Source organism: Anabrus simplex, chromosome 2 (assembly GCF_040414725.1).
Source record: "Anabrus simplex isolate iqAnaSimp1 chromosome 2, ASM4041472v1, whole genome shotgun sequence".
Lineage (NCBI taxonomy): Eukaryota > Metazoa > Arthropoda > Insecta > Orthoptera > Tettigoniidae > Anabrus > Anabrus simplex.
Window position 1 is genome coordinate 78,931,595 of NC_090266.1, and position 25,840 is coordinate 78,957,434.

Here is a 25,840-nt window from a genome sequence, read left to right on the forward strand (position 1 = left end):
GCAAAGCCGCTGCGAGAAGGAGAAGGACCCCCTCCTCCTCCTCCGAATAAACGTAGTAGCGTATAACAATCTGTTCCTCCTTCTCATAGACTTCCTCCTACCAAGACTATAAGGGGAAAGAGTAGGGTTCCGACTCCACTAAAAATACATTTTTTATCATTTATCTTATATTCTGTATTTTTACCCTAAATTGTATGGAAAATATGATTTCATACGTACGTTTGAAGCTTATGTTCCAGTTTGAAGGCTTATCAAAGACGTAAGTATAACAGAGTTGTCAATGTTAAGAGGAAAACCAACTAAAATGGTATGTGCTTTTTGTGCACACGTTTAAATTCTTGTAGGCTTCGCCTAATTCTACTGCTAGAGGGGGTGATAGGTGACCTAGAAGTAATGCTAACAAGTGGGTTTACCTAATCTCATACACAGGCTCTTTACCGTCTGCTCTTAGAAAGAGCGTTTTCAGTTTAATGACATGTACTTGTGGCCAGAATGTCCTTTTGACATTATAACCTAACTCTGTTACTAGAAACGCCAACCTAAACTCCTACGCGATATTTATTGACTCACCTTGAAACTGTTGAACACGTAAGGTAACTTACAGCTGAGGGTAACACGTGTGTTAACCTTACCTATAAAAGGTAAACTAAACACACACTCTCCTTTTTCAAAGTGTCCCCAATTACCGTCTACTGTTAGATGTGTCAAACTAGTAACGTTAGACCCCAGTTTGAAAGGAGAGGAGCCTCTCTACCCTCCCAAAAAACGTCGGGTCCCTAAACTATCCCAATGAGGTTAGGTTAGCGTGCGTGGTTGCAGGTTAGGTAAAGACGTCACAATGATGTCACTGACTTGTAAATGACCTTGCCTGCACCAAAAATGCTGGCTCAGCAAAAATTCAAATATCCCGCCAAAAGCATGGGAAAATGCTGACATAGTACCCATTGTTTTAGAACATACATAGCGCGTACTACTATTATGCTACACCTTTCTGATTAAAACTGGAGTACCACAAGGTAGTTCATTGTTGCCGCATTTGTATACCCATTTTTCTATTGATATTTCCCAACCTATACCCTTACTCAGACAATATCAGTTTGCTGATGTTTCTAGGAACCACTGACCGGTCCCTGTGATCCCGTCCACAAACCTATTTAAATGAGCTATAACAATGGCTCGATCTCTGGTAAATCGAAACTAATATTAGCAAACCCCAATTCACAATTTGTCGTAATCGTAAACGTAGATGCCGTCCTACTAACCAACTCTACCTAAACCTAAATAATCAACCACTTACTGAAACAATACATCTTACCTACCTAGGCATCACGTTTCACACCTATTTAAAATGGACTGAACATTTGGAGAAATTTTATAAAAAGGCATGCCGCAGGTCTCACATCCTCCGCTGGTTATTAGGTCAAACCTGGGTATTACAATCCACACAGATAATTAACATATAGAAAGACTGTCTTCGACATGTTATCGAGTACGCCCCATTATCCTAGATCTCGGCCTACCCTATCGAATACCTAGAAATATTAAAAATTGATCGCCACGCCATCCGACTAGCTTATCGCTTCAGGCCAGAAGCTAGACTCGAGGAAACAAATGACCTTCATAAATTCCCAAAAATTATTTCCCATCTACACTCCATTAGCTTTCGCTATTAAAAAATGATGTCTCCCGCAACTTACGCGAAACTTTAGAAGCAGTCGGCCTTTCCACCGCTCCACCGCCATTCTTAAAAACCAACCAACACCTCCCACCGAAAAACTTCCCACCCACAAACTCAGCCCACAGATCAATCAATATTGATCTGCATTTAGGCAAATCACACAGGTGGCAGATTCCCTATCTGTTGTTTTCCTGGTCTTTTCTTAAATGATTTCAAAGAAATTGGAAATTTATTGAAGTTCTCCCTTGGTAAGATATACCAATCACTAACTCCCGTTCCTATAAATGAATATTTGCCCCAATTTTTCCTCTTGAATTCCAACTTTACCTTCATATTGTGATCTTTCCTACTTTAAAAGACGCCACTCAAACTTATTCGTCTACTAACGTCATTCCATGCCATCTCTCCGCTGACAGCTCGGAACATACCACTTAGTCGAGCAGCTCGTCTTATTTCTCTCAATTCTTCCCAGCCCAAACTTTGCGACATTTTTGTAACGCTACTCCTTTGTCGGAAATCACCCAGAACAAATCGAGCTGCTTTTTTTTTTTGGATTTTTCCAGTTCTTGAATCAAGTAATCCTGGTGAGGGTCCCATACACTGGAACCATACTCTACCAGAGACTTATATGCCCCCTCCTTTACATCCTTACTACAACCTCTAAACACCCTCATAACCATGTGCAGAGATCTGTACCCTTTATTTACAATCCCATTTATGTGATTACCCCAACGAAGACCTTTCCTTATATTAACACCTAGATACTTACAATGATCCCCAAAAGGAACTTTCACCCAAACAATGCAGTAATTAAAACTGAGAGGACTTTCCCTATTTGTGAAACTCACAACCTGACATTTAACCCAGTTTATCAACATACCGTTGCCTGCTGTCCACCCCACAACATTATGGAGGTCACATTGCAGTTGCTCACAATCTTGTAAGTTATTTATTATTCTATACAGAATAACATCATCTGCAAAAAGCCTTACCTCTGATTCCACTTCTTTACTCATATCATTTATACATATAAGAAAATATAAAGGTCCAATAATACTGCCTTGAGGAATTCCCCTCTTAATTGTTACAGAGCCAGATAAAGCTTCGCCTGCTCTAATTCTCGAAGATGTATTTTCTAGAAATACAGCAACCCATTCAGTCACATTTTTGTCTGGTCCAATTGCACTCATTTTTGCCAGTAGTTTCCCATGATCCACCCTATCAAATGCTTTAGACAGGTCAATCGCAGTACAGTCCATTTGACCTCCTGAATCCAAGATATCTGCTATATCTTGCTGGAATCATATATGTTGAGCATCGGTGAAATAACCTTTCCTAAAACCGAACTGTCTTCTATCGAACCAGTTATTAATTTCACAAACATGTATAATATAACCAGAAAGAATGCCTTCCCTAAGCTTACATGGAACGCATGTCAAACTTACTGGCCTGTAATTTTCAGCTTTATGTCCATCACCTTTTCCTTTATACACAGGGGCTACTATAGCAACTCGCCATTCGTTTGGTATAGCTCCTTCAAGCAAACACTAGTCAAATAAGTTCAGATATGGTACTATATCCCAACACATTGTCTTTAGTATATCCCCAGAAATCTTATCAATTCCAGCCGCTTTTCTAGTTTTCAACCTTAGATCTTATTGTAAATGCCATTGTTATCATACGTAAATTTTAATACTTCTTTATCATTAGTCTCCTCCTCTATCTGGACATTATCCTTGTAACCAACACCCTTTGCATACTGCTGACTGAATACTTCTGCCTTTTGAAGATCCTCACATACCCACTCCCCTTGTTCATTAATTATTCACGGTATGTCCTTCTTGGAACCTGTTTCTGCCTTAAATTACCAATACATACCTCTCCATTTATCACTAAAATTTGTATGACTGCCAATTATGCTTGCCATCATGTTATCCGTAGCTGTCTTCTGTGCTATATTCAATTTTCTAGTAAGTTCCTTCGGTTTCTCCTTACTTCCACAGCCATTTCTGACTCTCTTTCTTTTCAGTCTGCACCTCCTTCTTAGCCTCTTTATCTCTCCATTATAATAAGGTGGGTCTTCACCATTTCTTAGCACCTTTAAAGGTACAAACCTGTTTTTACATTCCTCAACAATTGCTTTAAACCCATCCCAGAGTCTGTTTAAATTTTTATTTACCGGTTTAAACCGATCATAGTTACTTTTTAAAAACTGCCTCATGCCTGGTTTAGCAGCCATATGGTACTGCCTGATAGTCCTACTTATAATACCTTAGTTTGTAACACATTTATTTTTAACTACGACAAAAACAGCTTCATAATCGCTAATGCCATGTACTACTTCGGTTTCTCTATAGAGCTCATCAGGTTTTACCAGCGCCACGTCCAGAATATTTTACCCATAGTTGTTTCCTTCACTTTCTGAACCAGCTGTCCTTCCCCTATTAGCTTATTTGCCATCTGTTGGTCATGCTTCCTGTCGTTCGTATATCCTTCCCAATTGACATTCGGTAAATTGAGATCACACGCTACAATCACGTTCCTTTCCTTATCGTTTCCCACATAGCTGATTATCTTATCAAATAATTCTGAATCAGTGTCAGCACTACCCTTTCCCGGTCTGTACACTCCAAAGACATCAAGTTGCCTATTATCTTTAGAAATGAGCCTTACACCTAGAATTTCATGTTTCTCATCTTTAATTTTTTTGTAGCCTACAAATTCTTCTGTCACCAGAATGAATACTCCCCCTCCCATCATTCCTATCCTATCTCTACGATACACTCTCCAGTTCCGTGAGAAAATTTCTGCGTCCGTTATATCATTTCTCAGCCATGATTCAACTCCTATTACAATATCTGGTAAATATATAGCTATTAAATGACTTAATTCTATTCCTTTCACTACAATACTTCTACAGCTCAACACTAACATTTTTTTATCATCCCTACTTGACTTCCAGATCTCTGTACCCTTATCACCGCTCCCTAGACAACCCCGTTTCCCTGAATGTACCTTCCTATTGCCCTTCCAAACAAATTTCCTAACGTGTACGTACCATGCAGTTTAAGTGAAGGCCTTCTGAGAGCAGATCCCTATCTCCTACCCACCCATTAGGATCTAGAAATTTCACTCCCACTCAATAGTCTCATTTAAATCCCCAATCACCCTCCAGTCAGTATTCCTCCTACACAGAATTCCACTGATAACAATCTCCGCTTCCTTAAACTTTACCCGTGCTGCATTTACCAGATCCCACACATCCCCAACTATGTTGGTACTTATATCAGCTTGCCTTACGTTGTTGGTACTGTGCCCGTATACTAGGTTCGTCGGCGAGTAAGAGACACCCCAGGGGTGCTCAGTTCACATATCCAGACTTAAAATTGATGTGAGTGGCAGGATGGACATACGGTTCAGAAATCAACACTGTTATAAGTGTAAAGAACACATAACATTTTTATTCAACTAAAATTTTTATATAAATTAGCCATCCTGACACCTATGATTATGTAAATGATCGTTACATCACTTTAATTATTTTTGCTCTTGATGTAACAGAAAAATAAAAATATTCCAAATGGGATGGTACATTTAATTTAGCTTCCCTACCATTCTAACAGAGTTTTGAGGCAACATTGTTTTCCATCGTTTGGAACATTAATTTAACAATTTGAAGTTTAATTGAAGCGTAATAAAAATGAGGTCGTCGAGAATTTTCCTCGAACAATCTGAAAAAATGAACTAATTTTAATAAGGGTATAATAAAAAAATTCCAAAATTAATTAGTTTTACAACCTCGTCAAAATGTGGATGAAATTCTGTTTGTCAAAAATTAAGTTAATATTTAATTGAAAATTTTGAATTTGCCTTTGTTTATTTTAAGTTATTTCGAGACGTCGAATATATCTGTAATTTCTTCCCACTTATCTCCTCGTGAGAACTATTAACAAAACCTATCGTTACATAATCATTAACTGAACAAAACTAGTATTATGACCTTTCAGAAAATCAATAAATATGGAAAAATATCCTCCATGTGGAAATCCTGTCCACATACGAATTCACACGACAAAGTGCCACATATCAACATAACACAATACATAGAAAATAAACATCATGACACTTAAAAAATCTCTCAATCTACAATATTTACACATTATCGACGTGTATTAACCAATCTTACCACTCGTATTAAGTCATCCATCATGTAGAAAATAAAGTCTCCGCGTTAGTACGGAATAAGGCATTTAAAATGAGCCTGCCTGGTTCTGAGTTGCGATCGTATCAGAATATTCAATAGAGGATTCATTCTATAGACCTGAAGCTTCCTAATAAAATTCACACGCACCTTGAACTTGTAATTACTGAATCTCATGAGCACAATTAAGATATTATCCGGAAATATTGAGTACAATAATCGCATGGACTTGTCCTTCTTATTGGAAGACATTACTAAATTAGCTAAACCTCGTAACATCTCGAAGATTCAGCAATTCCATTTTAACATGATCTACCTCATGTATGGCAATATCACTACACTTAAAATATGAAAATTCACTTTCACGAAGACTATTATAGTACGTACAAATTGCCATAAATTACACGTACAATACTACAGCATAACGACGACCAGAATTCATCGTAACAAATTATCACGCGTGTGTAGCCATGAAAATTATAAGGATCTATCAGCGTCCCAAAAATAAGTAATATCTTCATTGAATATTTCTCGACGATCAACAAATCCATTAGCCACATAATTCAATAACGAATGTACTCTAAATAAACTCATATACTAGCCTCGGCATTAATATCCAGATGACACGTGATCACGACTATGAGGCACAAGTAAAAGTTCAACTACCGTGAGAATGTAAAAATATTACGAAAATATCATCTCAATGAATACACCAAACACAGATTAACTCACTATTATACTGAAATTCGTGCTATGAAAAAGGAAGGTTTCGATGACACATGGATACTTTCAAATGATCCCTTATCGTCAAACTCAACAACACGTGGCCCTGACCCATCGGAAAAATGCAAATTAAGTTCCAAGTTCTATCACATGTTAAAGAAGAAAGCAGTAAAATACTGTAAAAATCAAATCATTTAGGACATATAAAATACATCTAATGAAAGATCAGAGTAGAAGAAAAGAGCTACATAGGACAGATATAGTAGACGTAGTCGACTTAACTTATTTAGTTGTCAGCACATCTCGAGTCTGGGATCTCCAATCACCCATTCTAAGGCGAAAGCTCCTGCATTCCGGCCCGTCGACGCTGGTCAATGCGTTTAGTTCACCACGAAGAAATGCGTAGAGTCCTGGATACGAACATCCATATTCTTACGATGATCACGTTGAGATCTCTTTTAAAATTTATCTGCGTTTCGACGTCTGTGTTAGCACCAACTCGGATTGTAGAAAAATGTTGAACACAGGAGTGAGTTCCCTATCACTGACGATAGCCTTCCCTTGGAGTTTTGCGATGAGGTCCACTCATAGGAGAGCACGAGGTGACTGCGTGAAAGCTTGCGAACGTAGAGTAGTAAGTAAGTGTAAGAGAGCTGGTCCCCTAATGACACGCCTTAAATATCGGGCATGGCGTTCGTTCTCGGAAGTGAAGTCCACTCAAGCACTGAATTCTCCTAGGGTTTGATTAAATAATTTCACGTTGTTTCTAGCCGAAATCGTTGAAATCTCTCAAGAAAATTCAGTTATTAATTTTTTAAACTCACACTTGATATTATTAACATGGTTCAATTAAATGATTCATGTGTAACTTCCTGATTAGGCGTATCACGTCACCACGAATATTTTAAACATTTTATTAATTATACGTCGCTGTGATTACAGACGAACATATTCTGGTTTGTTTTATTTCTCGCCCTCTGTTATATTTTTATTATTACTTTTTTCCAGCCGGCAAGCCCCCTCTACTAGTCGGGAACATGTTCTCGCTATCACCGGGCCAAGGTCACGCGCCCCGAGCCGACAAAGCGAATTCCCGTGACACGCTCGTCTATATTCAGTCAGCTGAGACCTCGAGACGGCCACAGTACCAACGTGAAACACTACCACCTTCTCCTTCCCATCCTCCATCTCTTCTACTTTCCTGAAAATCTGCCTAGACCTAATTCCTGGATAACACTCTACCCTGGTTTCCTTTCCTCCACACACTTTTCCTACATGTCTAACGATGTAATCCCTATGACCAGAACCTCAACCCAGCCCACTTCATTTGATCTTCTCCCCTCCTGGTCAGCCCTATCTTTCCTGATAGCTGCAGAAGCTACATCCTCCTCCTTTCCTCCCTTTTCTCCTTCCCATGACCCTGTTCTCCCTGTCTTTTCCTATCCTCTACTCTACATTTCCCTTTCCTACCTTTTCTCTTTCTCCTACTTCCACACATCTCAGCAACAGTTCCCTGTTCCTCATATTTCCTCTGTTGCTGTACCTGGAGTGGCTCGTACCGATTTCGCACAGACACCTGTCCTGAATTCTGATCCTAAATAGAGCCCTTAGCCTACAATCTCCTTCCCCTTAGAACATTAGTCCACCTGTCTTCTACAACTCTCCCCTCTCCTCCCCCTCCCTCTTAAACACCTACTGTAACCTGTATATTTTTTGAGGGAGGCCTATCTTCCTTCCTGTCTTCTGCGAGAATCCTAATTATCTCCCTCAAACTCTCCATCTCCTCCCTCATACCCCTTAATGCCTCGCCACACCCACAGTCCCTACACTTGTACTCCTTAGCAATTCTTTACGGAAAAATCAAAATAAAAGGAAAAATAAAATAACTTATGTGCAAAAAGAGTGAATGGGCGGATATATTGTCTGGGATAGTACTCAAAGATCACGCGACAATAAGGTTATTAATATACGACTACACTACAATACTACTTAGTCGAACTCTATTTTTATCCTACAACACCTGTCATGTTTACACTATGAGTGTTTGGCTGCTGTTATGGTGATCTTCGCAGAAAAAAATACGGCTGACGGACTGTAATGTGTGAAATTGTATTTTCGTAATATAGTGTTTCTTTTATAGCATTTGTGAGTGTTTATTATGTGATCAAATGATTATACCTATACCGGGTAGGCATAGGTCCCTAACAAAAATTGTGGCGACCGTGCCAGGATACGTATTAATTTATACAACTCGTAGATTGTGTTTAAAATGGAGAGGTTAACGAAAGCTCGGAGGCCGGTTAGAGCTACTTTTACGAAAACGTACAATTTGCTCTTGCAAATTTTAAGTCAAGAAATACAAGACGGCATTCATGAAGATAGGTTGCAATCCTTGATAAATAAATTGGAAAGGTTAGGAAAGGAGCTGGCACCGTTGGACGAAAAAGTGTTAGATTTCTTGCTGGAGAGAGAAGGAGACGACGAGTATGACCGTGAGTACGAATCTATAGACAGTTTTAGAGACAGATTAGATGATGCAAGACAAAAATATGCCGTGTGGTTACAAGCTAATAATGCCAATGTGTTGGAGTAGTGTCAGGTTGATCACCTGTATCAGCTGAGAATAAAAACAAAAGATAATTGAAATTACCAAAGACAGAACTCGTGAAATTCGACAGGGAGGTAGAGAAATGGTTGGAATTTTGGGAACAATTTCGGGGCAACCACGAGGACTCTGAAATTGAGGATGAAGATAAATTTCAATACCTAATCCAGTCCACGACGGTTGATAGCCGAGCTAGAGATTTAGTTACCAGTTCCTTCCCCCCTCCCACTGCTGAATATTACTCTAAGGCTGTAGAATCCATTAAGGGTAGGTTTAGAAGAGAAAATTTATTGACAGAATTCTATGTCAGAGAGCTCATAACTCTTGTAGTAAAAAATATTCCTCAGACAAGGGAGAAGCCTATGCTTGTTACCTTATACGACAAGTTAGAAGCACAGCCGAGAGCTTTAGAATCAATAGGCGTTACTCGAAATAAGTACAGCTTGATGCTCTTTCTGTTAGTAGAATCTTGCTTGCCTGAAGAAGTATTACGTGTCTGGATGAGTTCATCAACGACTAAAACGAATCAGGATAATGGACATGCTGACAAACTGACTGCGTTACTTGGTTTTCTGGAGGGTGAAGTAGAGAGTGAAGAGAGAATTACATTCGCTCAAGCTGGTTTTGGACTTTCTAATAAATCGAGGAGTGCTAAGATTAAAGAACGGGAGAGGGAGGAGCAACGTTTAGCTACTGCTAGTGTATTTTTCGCTGGAAAAGGAAGCAGTTTGGAGTATGTCTTCTGTAATAAACCGCATGACAGCAAAGGGATAAACATAAAAGTTTGTCAGAGAATAAAGCTTGTTTTTCATGTCTGAAGGTGGGACATAGGGCTGCTAATTGCATTGCGAAACTAAAATGTCTCGCGTGCAGTGATAAACATGAGGCTATTTTGTGTCCCAAATTAGATATAAATAAAGGGGTTATAAGAGTGATGAGAAGAACCAAGAATGGTGTTCAAAACCGTCAGGTGGCCCAACTGTAACCCTTAACACCCAAACCAGTGATGTTTCGGAAGTACTGTTACAAACTCTTGTAGTTAGGTTAAATCATCAAGGGAAAGAAAGAACTGTACAGGAATTGCTGGATACAGGCTCGCAGAGATCCCCTCTATTGAAGAAAACTGCCGTGGAAATGAGGTATATTCGATCAAAGACTGAAAAAATTGAACACCAGCTTTTTGGGGGTGCTTCAATCGGTGCAAACGATCATAACCTCTATGAGATAGCTATTGTCAACTCACGTCATTCAATTTCTCAAAACATGAGAACACCTGTTAATAACTGAATACCGAAAGGAATAAAGAAGAATTACACAAATCTAAACTGCAATTAAGCAATCCTAATTACAACAACAGAGTTTTAGTAAGAGAGTTTCTACAGATACCTCTACTATACCGGTACTACACAAATATTTTACAATAATAAAATAAGCACGCTAAATTCTAATAAGATATTACTCGTATACTACTGTACAGTACACTACAATAAGTTTAAACTACGTTCAGACGTATCCTAATTAAAATACCGGTACCGTATTGTACCGATTACGACCTGTACATGAGTAGTTTTTGAGTATAAATGACGTTTAATTATCACGCGTAATGTTCTGAGCACGCCTGGTTTGTTTACCGTCAGCGGGGCAAGCAAGCGAGTGAAGGACAGCTGTGAGCTGTGACGTAGCCACGGGGGCTAGCTACACCGCCCGCCCGTCACACCACGTGTTCCCAGCCTGGACTCGTATATTCTAGATTCCACGTCACATCTTCCAGATTGTTCGAAGGGGAAAATTTGGTAACTCCCGTAAAAATTATGCTAGCGGCTTGAGCGATATGTCATCTTGTTTGGGATCGCCTGAACGTCGTAATGCTCGAGTTCCAAGTAAATCAATCGAGGGATTTAGGAGATATTCAGTCAAACCGTATTGTGACGTACACGCCCCGGATCGAATAAAAGGAGGGCCCACTGTAACCTGTTCACTCAGTTACAGCTGAGTAGTCAGCGTGGACACTCTCGCTGCTACTTTCGTCGTGTAGTGACAGTTCCAACGAGGAACTCTGTAATTTTCTAAGTATTCATAAAGTGAACTTGTATTTTCTTCGAGTGTAGGAGAACGAATTCTTCCAAGTATTCTCAAGTGGACTTACAATATTTCGAGTGTTAAAGAACATTTTCTAAATATTCATAATTGAACTTACAATATTTACGGGTGTTCGAGATTGGAATTTTTCCAATTATTCATGAAATGGACTTGTATTATTTACGTGTGCTAAATTCATAATTGGTCTTGTATTATTTACGTGTGTTAAAGAACGAATTCTTCATAAAATGAACCTGCAATATTTGCGAGTGTTAAGAGACTCATTCCTCTAATTAACAGTGATTTATAAACTTTGCTAGTGATGATCTCTGAATGTGCATAAGCATAAATTTGTGATTTTGCTGGTACTGGATCAACGACTTATAAACTTTGCCGGTGACGAACTCTAACTTCATTCAACGTCTTTAAAACATAAATTTAGGATTTCACCTGTGTTTATTCAAAGACTTATAAATTTCGCCAATGATAGACTGTAAATTTATTCATGTGGATGGACTTGTGTTTTCGTACATGTTCACTCAAAGACTTGTACATTCGCCAGTGTTGATTCAAAACTTTATAAATTTCACCAGTGATGAACTTTAAATCTATTCAGATTTTCATGTGGATGGACTTATGTTTTTCGTCCGTGTTCATTCAGAGACTTGTACCTTCGCCAGTGATGAACTTTAAATTTGGTCATAGTTTCATGAGAAGGGACTTGTGTTATTTTTGCACGTATTTATTCAGAGACGAAGACTTTTGCTAGTGGTGAACTTTGAAAGTATTCATAATCCTCGTATACAGAGACATATCATTTTACGAGTGTTAAATTTTGAAAGTCTTGACGAATAATAACCAGTGACTTCACTAATAGGTTAATCACCCAAGGTTTTTATGAACTCAGATTTATCAGTACTGCGAGTGACCTTGGAGACATCAACCCTCTCAGTCACATTGGACTGAGGTAGCAAATGATTATCTGCAACATCACGAGGATCATCGGGGTTCAACCTGGGCCTCCAAAGTTCGAGGCATCTCTACCTTCTACCAACCCAGACAGTCCAGCCGCTTCTGTACGGAGTCCCTGGAATCTTCTGGAACGTGTTCCAACCTGCTCGACTTGGTGAACTGGAGAATCCGAGCCATATTATAGGACTATGTGGAAGACAACTTATATCTACCTGGAGGTGATGTGCAATTTCATGTCTTATATGAATAAACTCATGTTCAGTCAAAGTCAAAGTTTTCTTGTAGATAGGACCCTACCTCCTGTACCCAGCCCTAGCTACTAGTCACCCAGTTTTTGCCCTGAGAACTATATACTTGCTTACTTTAAAATATAATCTGAGAGTCGGGCTCTTTTACCGGTACAGTATGCCACTACTAAGCACAAACAGAAATGAAAATTGCAAGTTTGAAATTTGCAAGAACTACTGTATTCAAAGATTACGAACAAAGCTAAATGCTTAGACAGGTTATTATTAGTACTATGCTCTCATTGATTCACACGAAAGATACACACGAATATAGCAGGCAAGATACGGTACTATCTAAATATACTGTATCTACACTACAATTCTCAGCTGAAATGTGGTTATATGAATTTTTACCGCTGGTGGATTACTATTATTTTCCCTACTACGCGGGTCGCAGAATAAACGTGTCCTTAGATGCTGAAAAATAAGAGGTTGTCTACAATAATTTCTGTTAAAACTAAACCGGGGGTTGAACTGAAATATTATTGGGATATAGGAGTTTGATTATTAACTTTTACTGGGTGAATAAACGAAGGTGGAAGGTACAAAGTATGCAGGGAACTAAGTCTACAAATTATCGGAATATAGTGATCAGCTGATTTTGTATTTATTTATAGAACTACCATGTGCATGTAGCAACAATCGTCAACAATTCTTATAGAATCTTCAACATTCCAAAAACTGTTAAGTACCGTAATTATCCAGTGAAATTACCCTGTATTCTCTTTAACTTCTTTTTAAATCGAACTTTACAGGCAAATCGTGTTAATTAATTTAATAAATTATTACTTTCGTTATAGTTTGAACGGATACATATACGAAATATCGGAAATGTTGTGGCGGAAGTTACAATACGTTACAACTCCTTATGATAATCTGCCTTTGTAAGTATTATAACAACGAACCTACAGATATTTAAAAATATTGTTTTAAAAGTTAATATTACCTAAAGTATTTCTTACACCAAAAATTTGAACAAGGTACACCTAGCTAGCCTACTTAACCTAGAAAACGTAAACTACTGCCCACCAAATGAATTACTTGTTATAAAATTCAAATAAATATCGCTACTCCCAATTTCTACAAACAAGCACTAAACACCAATATGTAAATAGCACTAAATAGAACACACACACATAAAATTTACGCAATTTCAACAGGTTTTAACTACTTTACCACTACAACAAACAACCGTTCACAAGCGCATCCAACACTGGCGGAAGAAAATATCCGAACATCATTAAATAAGGAATGCAGAACACGGATAGTTTAGCAAAATATGCATCTAGGTAACATATCTTGTTGATTAAAAGTACAAGGCTACGCGTAAATAAAGCTATCCCGAATGGGCTATGCTAGCCCATTAATAACCGATGTAATCGCCTGACTGTTGAATGCAGGCATGCAAACAGGTGCCGGATGTCAGTTTATGGGATGGAGTACCACGCCTGTTGCACATGGTCGGTCAATACAGGGACTGTTAATGCCGGTTGTGGATGACGCTGGAGATGTCGTCAAATGATGTCCCATATCTGCTCGATTGAGGACAGATCGGAGATAGATCAGGACAAGGCAACATGTCAACACTCTGCAGAGCACGCTGGTATACAACAGCGGCACGGGGTCGTGCATTATCCTGTTGGAAAACACCCCCCGGGAATGCTGCTCACCGAGCTCGATAGTTGCAGTCGCTTAAGTGTGGCCAGTATTCGGGAGATAGTGGGTTCGAATCCCACTGTCGGCAGCCCTGAAGATGGTTTTCCGTGGTTTCCCATTTTCACACCAGGCAAATGCTGGGGCTGTACCTTAATTAAGGCTACGGCCGCTTCCTTCCCAGTCCTAGCCCTTTCCTGTTCCATCGTCGCCATAAGACCTATCTGTGTCGACGCGACGTAAAGCCAATAGCAAAAGAATGGTGCTCATGAATGGAAGCACAACAGGTCGAATCACAAGACGGACGTACACATCTCCAGTCCGTATGATTGGGATAACCAGGAGAGTGCTCCTGCTCTCATAGGCAATTGCTCCCCAGAACAGAACTCCCAGTGTACAGTAGGTCCAGTGTGTTGACGCCGCAGACAGGCTGAATGCAGGCGCTTGCCTGGCCTCCTTCTAACCAACATACGGCGATTACTGGCACCAAGGCAGAACCGGCTTTCATCGGAAAACACAACGGACCTCCACTCCATCCTCCAACGAACTCTGCTTGACACCACTGAAGTCGCACACGGCGGAGGTTTTGGGTAAGTGGAATGCAAGCCGCAGGGCATCTGGCTCGAAGCTGTCCTTCATGTAACCGATTTCGAACAGTTCGTTGCGTCAATGTGGTGGCAACTACCGCTCGAATTGCTGCTAAAGATGTAGTCCGCTGCACCGCAGCCGTACGCGTAATACGGCAGTCTTCCCTCTCAGTGGTGCCAAGGTGACGTCTGAAGCCCTGTATTCCTGCAAGCTTACCTTCTCGTAACCACTGCTGACAGCATGCGTGCACGGTGAAGTCACTAATGTGAAATCATTCCGCAATAGCGCGGAAGGAATATTCACCTTTACCTAGCCCTGTTATACGGCCTCCTTCAACCGAAGTGAGCTGTTGATACTAGCCTCTTCGTCGTCGTAAAAGCACTCACAGCCATTCCGTCCAATCTCACAGGTAACTACCGCTCTCACATATTACAGCCCGAATTCAATGCACACCTGTCGTGCAAAGTCATGGGGCCGCTACAAGCGCCACGCTAATGCGATTTGCGAGAAATTTTAATCAACGTCATCCTTCAGCCGTCTTACTAATAAAAAGTCCTTATACAGTTGTTTAACTTTTGTTTAGTTATACAGTGAATAAACCCTGCATATGCGTTTTACATGTTTCTTCCTAATAAACGATGTATACGCATTGTATTACTATACAGCACGTATGCACTCGTTCCAAGGCGTAGGAATCTCTTCCTGCAGTTCACTGACGCATTTCGCACGTTCACCGCCTTTATGATCGCTTCTGCTGATTATCTACGAGCAAAAATTTCCGGAAAGTTTCACAGTAGCACGGCATATCGAAAAGGCAGTGTCAACACTAAGTGAGACAGCTGGAAATTGGCTTATACTTATATCAACATTTCTTCAGCTTGCTTGTGTAATTAACGCCAAAAAAGAAATGCTTAAGAAAAGATCAATAGCTCCTAAATGAGATAGTACGGAGTAGTTTTTGTTATGTTAATCCGATAGGACTGTCTTGTACAGGATGATGTCCGAAGTTATTTCGTTAAGATTTAGTATTGATTTTGTGGTAACATGTAAAGATTGCAAAGCAAATGTGTATTTATGCATGGAGTCACAGTTTTCCATTTTATTTTATTTCCTTAGCTGAGTAGTTAGCTAATTCGTAATTATTTATTTCATTTATTGGTGTTTTCATGTTTATATTTCTTTTATGGTGTTGAGGTGCATTGCACATCTCGGGATAAAATGTAATTTAAAGGGGAGAAAGATGAATCAACTTAATGGGATTTGAAGAGCACAAGCATATGCGGTCAAATTTTCCTTATTAATATGTACGTTGCGCGAGTGAGAATTTATTTTAACGTACGCGAGTGTGATTTGGTGTGGTCCACGTGAACTGGTGTAGTGCATGGGAGGAAGGACAGCGTCGCATATTTTCATGTCAATTTAAGCAATGTTTGAACATGAAACTATTTTGTTGTTAAATTGAAGGGGATACGTTCCTCAGCAAAGCCCAGCATGATGGGATTAATTTATGTAACTTGCCTTGGGCAGAATTGTGCGCAGCGAGTGTATTTGGGATAGAAATCGTCATGGTGTTTCTGCATTAGGAAATCTGTAGCTCCATTATTTTGTTATTCCGCCGATTGACAGGCGAGGGTAATATACTTGCGTTTACCGAGGGGAGTTCTCGCAAGCGGCCGATTTATATTTTTACACGTCATTTTAACGTTGTTTTAGCTGAGATTCTTGTAGCGCGAAGTATTAATTTGAGTCGTTCTCATGATTTTGGAATCTGTCATGATTTATATTTGTATCATGTACTTATTTTCAGGGACCAACAAAACAAGCCAGGAGCGTGATGTGTGCACGGAAGTCTAAGTTTTAAAGTGTCAAGGAGATTGAATATTAAGTGTCTGTGTCGGCGCACATTTGCAAGTTCCTGTTTTTATATTCTAATTTCAACATGAACTGTATTTTTGAGGCAACTTTAACCTTTTATTCATGTCAGATGTTGAAGTGTTGGCATACTTTACATTTGCTTGAATTTTATAAATAATTATTTTCCTCAAATCACACGTCGGATTCATCCTAATATCATTTCTAGCTTTAGTTTACCTTGTCTTGTCCATAGTAGAAATACGCGTTCTCCATCGCAAATCCAGGATGAATTTTAAGATTGATTGATTTTTATGGGAACTCGAACTGAGCACGCCTGGGATCCGCTGACGACCTTGGGGCACATTACCTTTATGGTATAATAAGAGGGATAATACAATATTTCATCCCTAAAGATGAAATATTACGTTTATTCGTACACGTTTCGAATACTTATGCCATCTTCAGTGACCTATCTTAATTAAAGCATTATCAGATTAAAATATATATGTATACAATATATAATCCTTATTATACGGGATATTTACAGCCCAGTAAAAGGCCATATTAGTGATGATAATAATAATACATAACATTGTATGGCATAGCCTTTTGTCTGTTGTAAAATAGATTCTTGTAATTTGTGAGGATTATTAAACATTTATTAAAATCTTGCCACTCTTCTATGGTTTAATATTATGCTGCTTGTACATATTGGTTCTACGTATACACTGAAGTATGTATTGGGCAACTTTATGCTATAATACTTAACCTTCTAGTGAGCATAACCGTCAAATAGGTATCATTTGTAATGGAAATGAAAAAATAGAATAATTTCTTCTGTCGGAAACGAAAGCTAATGTTTAAATCATATAGATTCTTCCAATACGGAAAGTGAAATTTTTAGTCTGTAAAGATGTATGCTTAACTAATCTATATCCTAAGTTTGGTTACTTAGAAGCATAATGTGTAATTTTGTATTTTATGGCCAAAACATCCAGTTTCAAGTTTCTCAGTTTCTAGAGATTTTCCCTGGTATGTTATCCGTTAGGGCTTTTGAACCAGTAATTTTATACCATATGATGTTAAGAGAATGATAAAATCTTTCTTTTGGTTAGAGCTTTTGAGAAATTCAATGTGCAGTTCACCACATAGTATTAAATTTGTATTGTTACAGGTAAATCTTGATAGACATGTTTCAAACTGTTTGAGGGATATTTGAACATAAACAGTAACCCAACGTTAATGACACTCTTCACGGGAAGGTGGCACCGTGGTGTTTGCATAATGGGGCGAAGAAATATTATTTTTACGGCACATATATAGAGTAATGTATTGGACGGTTGCATCCGCCTGCAAATTATAGTTATTGTGTTGAATCTACAACAGCTGGCCCTCGTAACATAACCCACAACTATGTACGAAGTTATTGTCAAAGAAACAGTGAAAAATGGTTCCAAAATGAGACATTTGGAGCTAGTTATTTCTTCCACAAAACTATTATTTTCGAAACAAAAACTTATAGATAGCTACTTACGAAATGTTTTGAACCAAGATAGAGTCTGTGAACTCAGACTCCAGTTTGGAATGTGTCATCCATGGATATCATTGAATTTATCAATGCCTTTGCATCCCCTAAAATATGCTGTATGGTCCAGTATCTTTAGAACCACGTGTGAGTGCATAGAGAACTATTTTACAATATAAAGACAAACGATAGAAGCGATAGGAAAATTTATTTATTTATTTATTTATTTATTTATTTATTTATTTATTTATTTATTTATTTATTTATTTATTTATTTATTTATTTACGTTGTGCTGGAATCCCCACAAAATTGTTCATTTTCAAAATAAAATCTCTCAATAAATTAATGATAGTTTTGTACTGTTTTAATAAGTCCATTTTGTATATTCAATTGATATAGAATGCATTAAAGTATCTATTGTAGTTAAATTTATGTGTTATTGATAGGTGTATATTATTTCTTTGAGGGTCCGAAATTTGTTTCTTGTAGGCGTTACGCATCTGAACATTGCTGTTTGGTGTGCGATATGAATAATATATTAAGCGGCTTACTTTCTGCACTATATTTGAAGGATTTGGAGCATCTTTTTTTACGGTCATCAAGATTCATACCATTTGCTGATGATATTCTTATATACACTTGTCATTGAAACAACAGATATAAGTAGACAAAAATATCCTCCAGGCTGAAGGAAGTCAACTGTTGGCTGTTGGACAAACAAAGACTCGTCTATGATTTCAAATACAGTAGATACAATACCCGACACTTCCGGATTCAGCCTCGTTAAAATGGGAGACAATTCGCAAGTGGCGCTCCTGGTGGTGTGACCTGAAATTTCGCACTAAATTCAAATATCAATGGAAATGTACATACGGAAATGGATAAATAAATTACATCTAGAAAGGAAGTGTTGCTAGAATATTAACTTGAAAGTTGCTGAAGCAATTCTGGATACATGAATGAAGAATTATTTAACAGGTTATTATTTAAAGACTGAAATTAGATATATAATCAAGATGTTCGTCTTTTCTGGCAAGATGTAGTGTTTACAGAGCACTATGTCTTCTGGTACGGGCTAGAATAAATTTGTTACTTTCATTGCCATATCTCAGTCTCATCATTGGCTTTGACAAAATGAAGGTGACCGAGGTATGAGCGATGCTAGTAATAACATTCCTTATGCAGCCAGTCCCTGTTATGAATGGTGCGAAAATATCGCTCATAGAGTCAGTTGGTGCATGCATTTCAGTGGGCTTGGCAGACTGATATGTAATAGCAACTTCTGGCTCGGTGAAGAAAGGAACGGGAAACTACCTCACTCCTCATTTCCCTAGTACGCCTCTTCAGTGACGCCTAGGCTATCTGTGACAGCTGTTGGTGGAACTGTGGAGGATCAAGCCAGCCTTCGGGCTGAATACCCAACATACACAATCAAGATATGAAATGGACTGCTGTGAAAGGGCTTGATCTTTCATTTATGCATTACTTTGTTTAGCTTTATCATACCTGCCTGAACTTTCACGGCTAGATTTTTATTTTTTCTCATTTAAAAGCATTGTATCTCACATTAGGACACTTGTTAGTAAAAGCATCGGCACATTCCTTACACATATGATTCAAAGAATTTACATTTAAGTGCTGGACAATTTTCCTTTTAACTTGAAGCCTATTAACAGAAAGAAAATCTATAAATTTAGCCGCAAAAACATTCAACGTTTTCCTACAAACAATACTTGCCATTACATTAGGGTAAAGCAAATTTACATCATCATCACATTTCTTAAATTGTCCATATTTTCGTCAGTGTTTGACAACAAATTACGGCATTGGAACACAACCAGCCACACACATATGCATATTCATTTTCCTGAATTAAATCAAAACCCACAGATCACACCTACAACATCACATCGATATTGAAGGTTAACTGCTGCACTAATACAAGAAAATAAGCTTTTTATATTTTAAGCCATTTAAAATATGGGTCGCGCAGGTCTGAAGTTTAGGAAGTAGGCCTTCTATAAAAATATCTTTGTAACTGGAAGAATATATATGCAAACACAGTACTTACTTACATTTTCTTGTCACGAAGGAAACGGAAGAAAGTCCGCGAATTCTTCTGCACTTCATAGTTATTGCAGCCAAACGCAGCACATATCTTTTCACTCATATTGGTAGGAGATATAATGATACACGCTACTATTTACTTATGTCGACTTAATGCAAAATCATAAATAACCTCAAAAACTTCACAAACAAATACACGTGCTCTTATGTCAGAATTTGTAACTCTCAGGTCACTCCGCTAGATGAAGCTCTAATCGCTGTCCCTCAATATCTCGCAGAGTGTCGCGAATTGTCTCTATTGTATTTGATGATTTTTACTCATCACAAAATCTATAAACAAATATGTATTACTATATATTCATTAGAGATCCCCATTAGCACCGTTCATAAGTATTTAGGAGTATTTTTGACAATAAATTGCAATGGAAAAACCATTTTCACAAACTTAAACAAAATTTCAATAATTATATCAATATCATTAAATCCGTAGTAAGGCGTCAATGAGGAGCTGATCCCATAGTAGGATTATCATTATAGTGTAAAGCTGAAGTTCGAGGGAGATTAGAATACGGGGCTCATAATTTTGACTCTTTCTAGGACCAATCTACAAAACTTGGATATAGGCCTGATTTAATTCAGTGCCCTCCACCCTTGTATTGCTGCCCTAAAAACTGCACCTATAAATGCATTATTAGTTGAAGCCGGCGAGGAACCATTACATATAAGGCGATTAATGTTAGCAAAAACATACCTTAAATTATGTCTATATTATAAATGCAATTGTACCCAAGGTTCATTTCTGCTATGAGAACATTCAAAGAAATTAAAGTAATATTCCAAAACCTACCCTAATTACTGCATATGAGCATTTTCTCCATATCATATTTCTTTTGTTTAAAGCATATCATTTCCTAACCTTGCCCTTCTATTGTCCATATCATATTATAAACCAAAGCGCAATCCTTCCATAATAGTATTAATAAAAATAATTCTGTCATAACCCCTGATAAATATGTTCGTTTGTCTTATAGATATTGGTATTGGTATTGAAATTCATACAGATGGTTCAAAAAATCAACAAGGAGGAAGATCTGCTTTCTATATTCCCCAGCTAAATATTTTACATAAGTTTACATTACCCTCCTCATTGTCAATATTAACAGCAGAAATTTTTGTCATTGGGTAGACACTTCTAATCATTAATGATTACAATCCGAAAAAGGTAACAGTATTCACCGACTCATTAAGCGCACTACAGTCGCTACTTTCGATCAATACATCCACAAATTGTTATGTATATAATGTTAAAAAATCATATCTGAACTAGAAAAGAATGATCAAGACACTAGGAAATATCAAAGCAGGCCAACCGGCGAAGGAAGCTGCTTCGGGAGAAGAAACTTCAATATTGTAACTCCTGTTAATGATTTTATACCTTCCATTAGAAAAGACCAGTCAGCAGCAATTGGACGATTATTGGAGTACTTCTTTTAGAACCAAAGGAAAATATTAATATAATATTCAACCCAATATCTGTGCGAAACCATGGTATTATAAAAGAATTACACAAGAAGACATATATCTAATATTATAGGTTCAAGATTTAACCACGCTCTAACTCCCAAGTACAAAAATCGATTTCATCTTCAAGTCTCCTCGTTGTGTATATGTGCTGCTTTTGAAGGTGACGAAAATCAAATATTCTTTAAGTGTAAGTTTTATGAACATCCTTGAAAAAGAATATTTAGAAATTACTTCGTTTACATCCAACAAGTATCTCTTGTTCCTTGTATGTACCTACTTCTGAAATACTTTCTTGATCAGAGTCAGTTAACCTTGTAATTTAGATTTATAATATATTCCAATATTAAATAGCAAGCACAGGTCACTGTTAAGTAACGTAAGATATTTCATGTCAGTGTTTACAATCTCTGGCAAGTATGTAATACCTACAGTGAATATTTAGATTATGTTCCTAATCTTAACTCGATATTTAGAAATGGCTAACCAATTGGGCGATATACTCTCATGTCAATATTGAAGCGGTAGAAGAAGAAGAAATCATCCAATTCAACCGAGGCAGTTTCAAATACTTTTTCTACGTTGAAGCCTCAACATGTCTACCGTCGTGTAAAGTGAACTAGTCTTCATAAATATGCATGTTTCACCATGGCCTTGGAATGTGACTGGCCAACTGAAAACATGGCAACAGTTTTCTTATAACAAATTTTTATATTAAATAATTTTCGGAGTGTGTTGTTTTACAGATCGACTAGTATCTTGATATGAACTCAAAAATGGTCTACTATACATCTTGTCATACAGCTGTTGTAGAGTGAGAGCGTAGAATATAAGACGCCTCTCCTTGGCAACTATGCTGCTACCTTTTGTGAATTATAGGAAACTTATATCACAAGAGTGTTTTTCATATCTGATCGTAGTCATAATATAATATCTCTGGTTTAGAGGAGCAGTATTTTGAGTGCTTGCTCATCTGTCAAGACCTCCAGCTGATTCGCCATCCCAGCGAGTTCGAATTGTAAAATAACTATTGAACCATAATTGTGACTGAGGTAAGAATCACGTAATTCGACTCTGCGTTCATATTAACATCCAAATTTTTTCAGCTTGTAAAGGAAATTTAAAATTAACAATAAACAGACGTGCCGGGCAGAGTGGCTCAGACGGTTAAGGCGCTGGCCTTCTAACCTCAACTTGGCAGGTTCAATCCTGGTTCAGTCCGGTGGTTTTTGAAGATGCTCAAATACGACGGCCCCGTGTCGGTAGATTTACTGGCACGTAAAAGAACTCCTGCGGGACTAAATTCCGGCACCTCGTCGTCTCCGAAGACCTTAAAAAGTAGTTAGTGGGACGTAAAGCAAATAACATTATTAATAAACAGACGTTGATGTAATTCTGTGCTTCGTGTTATTAAGCCGCATTGATATTCGGTATTGGTTGTTGTTTGTTTCTTTGTTAGGTTTTTTTATTTTATTTTTTATTTTTTATTTTACACATGAGTTTTGAAGGAAGACCATTGTTTTGAGCCATGATGGATAACAATAGACTTGGAATTACAGCAACTGTGGCGTACACAGAAGGCTTCAGATCCGTTACATACCTTTCTAAACCTAAAAAAAAACTTCCAAAGTAAGCTGCTATAACTTTTGCACAACTAGTGGCTTCAAATATACTATACAACAGAAATCTTGACCATGTTTTGTCATAATTAAGGAAATCTTTCTTAGAATTGAACAATTTTGAGGTAGGAACCCGCCTTCTTCAGTGAATGAAACCACCAGTGTTAGGAATCGTCTTTTGTGACCAGGTACATCGCCTTAAAATTCAGTAGTTCATTACTTCCATAGATATTTGTCATGAGAGTATTGGTTTTGTAAATGGTAAATTTAACAAATAACTCACTTGTAACATGACAAATAGGCTACCATAAACCAATTTACAAACTTTTTGTTTGCTTGCTCATGTTACCCTCATAGCCCAAATTTTTTAAAAGGGTCTCTAGGGTAGACTTTTTTAATACCTAGTGTTGAAGCTTGGTAACTATTCATCTTCCCCTTTTCACACCAAGCCAATGTACCTAAATTAAGGTCACGGTCGTTTTCTTCTCTCACCTAGCCCTTTCCGATCCCGGTGTCGCCAGAAGGCATTTGATAGGGTAGATCATGGGAGACTACTGGCAAAACTGAGTGCAATTGGACTAGAAAAGAGTGACTGAATGGGTGACTATATTTCTAGAAAATATAACTCAGAGAATTAGAGTAAGTGAAGCTTTATCTGTCCTTGTAATAATTAAGAGGGGAATTCCTCAAGGCAGTACTGTTGGACCTTTGTTTTCTTATATGTATATCGATATGTGTACAGAAGTAGAATCAGAGATAAGGCTTTTTTGCAGATGATATTGTTCTGTACAGAGTAATAAATAAGTTACAAGGTTGTGAGCAACTGCATAATGCTGTGAGATGGAGAGTAGGCAGTGGTATGATGATAAACGGGGTTAAAAGTCAGGTTGTGAGTTTCACAGATAGGAAAAGTCCTCTCCGTGTTAATTATTGCATTGGAGTGAAAGTTCCTCTTTCCTTTTTTTTCTTTTTTCTATTGGCTTTACGTTGCACCGACACAGATATGTCTTATGGCGATGATGGGACAGGAAAGGGGTAGGACTGGGAAGGAAGCGGCCGTGGCCTTAATTAAGGTACAACCCCAGCATTTGCCTGGTGTGAAAATGGGAAACCACGAAAAACCATCTTTAGGGCTGCCGACAGTGGGGTTCGAACCTACTATCTCCCGGATACTGGATACTGGATACTGGCCGCGCTTAAGCGACTGCAGCTATCAAGCTCGGTAAAGTTCCCTTTCGGGGATCATTGTAAGTACCTAGGGAAGATCTTCATTGGGGTAATCATACAAATGTGTTTGTAAATAAAGGGTACAGATCTCTACACATGATTATGAGGGTATTTAGGGGCTGTAGTAAGGATGTAAAGGAGAAGGCATATAAGTCTGGTAAGGCAAATACTTAAAATATTAACGTGCCACAACAGATTTGCCATTTTCACTAGGCCACACACAACAGCAGCCTGACTCAGTTCCCACCTGTGTTTGGCTAGTTGGTTAAAGCACACTATGCACAAATCTGAGGAGTAGACAAAGCACTGTTTGATTGAAATTGCGAACTTCTCTACTAGATTTAAATAGTAAAGAGCTTGTGTTGCTCGAAAAGGCAGGTACTTGCTCATACATAGTAATTTTCAATACAGATCATAGCAATCAAACTTATTACTTGTAATAAGATAGGTATTATCTGCATACTTTCAGCGATAGATTTACAGCCTAGTGCTGAATCGGTCGACTTCGGCAATCTTCGAGATTCGTACTGGCAACCTTTGAAACACAAACTATGAGTCCCTTATGTATCGCTGTGCGACATCTGGCGTACACTTTACGTACTAGTACTGTTGTTATTTACACGGCAAAACCAAACTATAGAATTCTTTCTAGGAATAAGATTTGCATCGAGAAATGTTACATAATGTGTGTGTGTGTGATAGTTGTTGGCTTAAGATAACAAAGGTTTCGAAAATTCATATTGATCGATCATATTATCGATTCAATTCAATTTAATTTCCGTTCAGTTGGCAGTGCTAACGGAACCGGGAGAGCTCCCTCCTTACTCCTCAAACCCGTACACAAATCTATCGCTAAAAAGTGCGCAGGTAATACTATCCTTTGGATATGACTAACTTGTGTGATGTAGCATGGTTACTTTTATTTTTTAAATTTTGTGACAGAACACTGATTGTTTGTTCCTTAAGTCACCATCTGCAAAAAACCTTATCTGTGATTCCTGTATTTTTACTCATATCATTTATATACATAAAAAATCAAAGGTCCAATCATATTACCTTGCAGGAACCACCTCTTAATTATTAAAGGATCAGATAATGATTCTGCTCTAATTCTTCGAGTTCTGTTTCCTATAAATTAGGCACCCATTCAGTCACTATTTTGTCCGATCCAGTAACCCTCATTTTCATTAGTAATCTCCCATGATTTACCTTATCAACAGCAATACAGTCTGTTAAATCT

The 25,840-nt window shown here is 38.0% G+C and overlaps 1 protein-coding gene across 4 annotated transcripts in view; it reads left to right on the plus strand.

Annotated features, from left to right (window-relative positions):
* The first annotated feature begins 22,685 nt into the window (after window positions 1-22,685).
* The window catches only part of Snap25 (Synaptosomal-associated protein 25kDa), a 475,798-nt gene continuing 472,643 nt past the window's right edge, over window positions 22,686-25,840 (plus strand). For 3 of the 4 annotated variants that reach the window (XM_067140197.2, XM_067140191.2, XM_067140193.2), the window contains exon 1: window positions 22,686-22,806. The gene's annotated coding sequence lies outside the window, so the exon portion shown is untranslated. The remainder of the gene's footprint in view (window positions 22,807-25,840) is intronic. The other variant, XM_067140196.2, reaches the window with a different exon arrangement.